The sequence below is a fragment of the Propithecus coquereli genome, unplaced genomic scaffold (assembly GCF_000956105.1).
Source record: "Propithecus coquereli isolate 6110/MARCELLA unplaced genomic scaffold, Pcoq_1.0 Scaffold168, whole genome shotgun sequence".
Taxonomy (NCBI): Eukaryota; Metazoa; Chordata; class Mammalia; order Primates; family Indriidae; genus Propithecus; species Propithecus coquereli.
In genome coordinates this window covers 3,602,042-3,606,862 of record NW_012141413.1, presented here as the reverse complement: position 1 = coordinate 3,606,862, position 4,821 = coordinate 3,602,042, and positions in this window count along the sequence as shown.

Below are 4,821 nucleotides of genomic sequence, written 5' to 3'. Positions count from 1 at the left end.
GCATAGGTTACTCTATAAGCCAGTTTACACACCAAAACTTATGTAAGGAATAATTAACTACATAAAAATTTCTCCTGTAAAGAAAATAAAACTCAGAAACCACCCCCTCCCACTGCTTACGTAAAAGGGAGGGTAAAGTCTGGAGGCTGAGTCATGCAACACCCCCTTCCGAATGAACAGCTGTTACTAATGTTATGCAGCAGCCAGATCCCAGGGAAAGTAAAGGGCGCAGGTGTCTACAAGGACTGCCACTGCAGATCATTCATAAGGAAATTCTCTGCTGGCCTCCCATAAACAAAGACATACATATTGTAACTTTAGGTCTACAAGCTAAGTCTACCCCAAAAACTAACGTCTGTTTAATTCCACAGTAACGTTGATTCCAAGTTTATCTGCTCAGGCATAGGGCAGAAGACAAGATCAATCATTCTTCCACCTACCCAGGGACATCTACATAATTGATTCTTCCTTTACTCCCTTCTTCTCTTTAAACATTCACCTCGTCTTATATAAAATGTAGATTTTCAAGGCACTGACAAAAGTCTTACAAGAATGTGACCATTTGCCTCACTTGTCCCATCCTTTCTCATTCTGTGTGCCCTCTGCCCTTAAACAGTGAGTCCCCACATCCCTCATCAGAAAGCACAGATCACAGATGCTCCTGTGGTTTGTGCTCTTCCCAGCCACATCCTCAAACTTTGGTGTAATAAACCTCAACTGATTGAGATCTTTGCCTCGCTCACTTATTTTGGGTTGTCAAAACAAAGGCTGTACAAAGTCATATCCAAGGTTACATGAGTCTGAGTCTCCCAGGCAGCTGACCTTGCACTGGATGAAGTAAATTCTTTAAAATTAAATTTTGTGTCTCAAGCTTCTTTCTTTAGGTTTACATTTCTAGTGCTGTGAGCAAGATTCAGAGTCTCCTGCTACCCTGCAAGCATCAAACACTCCTCCTGGACTCACTACCTGGCCAGGCAGAACCCCGTGTTTCTCTGGCTCCAAATACATTGTTGAGTGTAAGGGGTGAGTCCTCCTAAATTCAGACCATCCTACTTTTTGGTGAAGTCTAGATTTTACTTGAGTTTCTTTTTTCACCACTCCCCTTCTAAAACAGAGGTTTCTGTCTCTGGCTACAGGCAGGATATTCAGGTTTCAAGATTTTAAAAACCACCTGGCCCTGTGTGGTGGCTCATGTCTGTAATTCTAGCACTCTGGGAGGCCAAGGCAGGAGGATCATTTGAGCTCAGTAGTTGGAGACCCCATCTCTACCAAAAATAGAAAAAAATTAGCAGGGCATGGTGGCGCATTCCTGTAGTCCTAGCTACTCAGGAGGCTGAGGCAGGAGGATCACTTGAGCCCAGGAGTTTGAGGTTGCAGTGAGCTATGATGACACCATTGCACTCTAGCCTGGGCAAGAGAGCAAGACTCTGTCAATCAATCAGTCAATAAACAAACCTGCATTTTCTGCCTCTGCCTCTGGACAGAAAGTCTGGTTTGTGGTTGACGGTCTAGCACTGGTGGTTCCAACTTCTTTTGGCATAAAATTACATAGCATGCTTTTAAAATTACAGCTGATGTCTATTGTTTATAATTCAGACTTTTTTTTTTAAATTTGTGACCAATTCCTGTTACATTTAAACCAAAAAATGCATGAGGATGAATTCTCTCACCCTGAAAAGAAGAATCAATTGCTCCCTCTGATTCATTCAAATGCTCTAAGCAACTAGAGGCGTTAGAGAGGTGCTGGGACATTTCTCACTGATGTGTAGCAGTCTCAGGGCCTCCCTACAAGAATATCTGCAGGGACTTTTGGCTCAGCTGGAAGGTGCACATGTGGGTTGGTCTCCCAGCACCTTGAGCACTCTCCTACCACAAGGTGATGGGAGATTCTAAGACATGTAAGAGAGGGATTCACAACTCTTGGGTGACACCTTGAGGAGTCATGCTCATAAGTAGCACACTTTGACCTGGTACACTATTCTGGCCTTGGTAACTTTTAAAAGCTCCTCAATGTTGGGAAACTGCACGTCAAACCTGAGCTTTCTCTTATAGGTCAATCCCACCTGGAGACACCAGCTAAACTTACGTATATTACTTGTGTAGCTCCATGTTGCAAATACCTACGTAAGTGGACCCATGTGACTTGAGATGACCCAAATATACAATGGCCAAAATGGAGTTCTTCTGAAATTCCTGAACTAATATATTTGCACACACAAATGGCAAAAGGTTTTAAAACCTAAAAATTTCATGGGAGGACTACTTTCTGTTCTCTCCTGGCTGAAATCTAGGGCTCTCTTTTAACTCCCACAGAAAACCCTTTAAGTGCTCAATCTGCCTGTCTGACTTTGCCGAAGGATTTACAAAGGACACAATAACCTCTCCCACACCCTTGTCAGTCCCTTGGAGATGAATTAGCTAAACAGCATCCCAGCTGAGATTGAATTTCCAAGAAAAGTTCTTTAGACTTACCACAAACTTATTCTTTTCTCAGTGGACACCTCTAGCTTAGGCAAAAAACATTTATGAGAATTTGATGTGTTTGTTTTAAATTATTTGTATGATCTGACCTTTTGGAATACCCATTTGTAACCTTTTCTAACCCCCATGGATAGTTTTTGTTTTCTTTCTTTCTTTTCTTTTTTTTTTTTCACTCTGTTGCCCATGTTGGCTAGAGTGCTGTGGTGTCAGCCTAGCTCAAAGCAACCTCAAACTCCTGGGCTCAAGCAATCCTCCTGCCTCAGCCTCCTGGGTAGCTGGGACTACAGGCATGAGCCACCATGCCTGGACATTTTCTATGTATATTTTTAGTTGTCCAGCTAATTTCTTTCTATTTTTAGTAGAGACGGGGTCTCGCTCTTGCTCAAGCTGGTCTCAAACGATCCTCCCGCCTTGGCCTCCTAGGGTGCTGGGATTACAGGCATGATCTCCTCTTTTTGATGTAATTTTTGCCAACATAATGTAACACATTATTGGCCTTGTGGAAAACAAAATCTTTTCAAAGAAGTAGTTCCTCTAGGACTTACTCTTTCATTTACTTCTGTTTGTCCTCCTCCTTGCCACCTTCGACACCATGTGAAGGGACCTCAAGGCAACTTCTATAAGTAACAGCCTGGGGACTGCTTGAGGAACACAGAAAAGGTATCACAGACTTCTCCTTTTCGGGCAGGATACCCATTTTTTTCTCATGGAACCCGAAGACTTGTGGGTACACAGGTTTCTCTCTGGTCTAAAGTTCTTTCTTTTATGTTTAACTCTGCATTCTCTTTGGCTTTTAGATGCTTTTTGAATGTGTACATGTGTAAGTTATACACTGTGTCTGCATGTATGTATACATCCATACATGTGTTTGTATCTTGTCAACACGGTACCAAATTAACTTAAAGGTAAATTAGAGCTCATGAATTAAATAAATAAGCCCAGATATTTTTTAAGTTCATGTGACTTGAGTAGATATTTTGGTAAATATGACTAGTTAATATTGTCAGTTTAATAAAAACAACTATGCCTTCTGTCTTAACAAAATATGCATGTATTTTACTTTAAGGTTATTGTTTTTATGATAACCTGCCTAACATATAGGAATATAAAAATGGTTAATAAAAAGTTCAACTCTGAGGTGATGGCTGGATTTGTCTAATGTTTCATGAGATTTTACAAACATAATTAAGAATGAATAAGTAAAACAGACACAAATGGGATAAAAGTTTATAAGTAAATATATAATAATTGTTTCATGATATTTTTACTTAAAAAGGTATCACAAATATTTCTGTAACTCTTAGAATTCTGCTAAGTTAAATGATGGAAATTCATTGACTATATAGATCATTTCCAAATAACATATACTGCTAAGACATTAATTACTAAATAGGAATTTAAGCTTATGTACTTTTAGCTTTTTATGTCAAAGAAAAAAGATATTTAGATCTATTAGTAAATATGTCCTGTTTCACACTGAAAAATTATTCCATTGTGAACCCTATGTTTCTAAAAATTGTAAATTTCATATTCATAAATTGTTAGTATGTGACTCACAGTTAAATGTCCCTTCGTTTTTCACTATGAATTAAAGTTACTAAGATTTAAAATTCTGACTAACATATGGTAACTAAAACTGGAGAAAAGAAGAAAAACAATTCTACATACAGAGTGTATGAAGAAAATAAGATGTGAACCAGTATTGAGGCTCATGCCTGCAATCCCAGAACTTTTGGAGGCTGAGGCTGGAGGGTCACTTCAGGCCAGGAGTCCAAGACCAGCCTGGGCAACACAGTGAGATCCAATCTCTACAAAAAATAAAAAAATTATCTGGGCATAGTGGCTCACATTTACAGTCCCATCTACTCAGGAGGATGAGGCAGCAAGATCGCTTGAGCCAGGGAGTTTGAAATTGCAGTGAGCTCTGATGATGCCACTGCACACTAGTCCAGGCAACAAAGTGAGACAAGAAAGAAAGAAAAGAAACTAAGAAACTTAAATTGTCCATTTCTCATTTATGTGACAAAAATATGTGTTTTTTGGCACAAAAAGTTACAAAAAAAGACATGAAGATGTGGTTTTTGGTTTAAAAAAGGTAACTTTGGCTAGTTTAGAGATATTTAAAGGTTGAAAGCAAAAAAAAAAAATGAAATAGATAAACTAAGTGGGTATAGAAAGAAAAAAACCAGAAAAATTGTACGAGGTTATAAAAGGTGTTTAGAAATCTTACCTTGAGTGGTCAAAGCTGATTGAGATTGGATACATATGCTTATTTCATTAAAATTAGATTTAATATTAACAATACATAATACAAGGGTACAATTTGGCTTTCTCACTTAA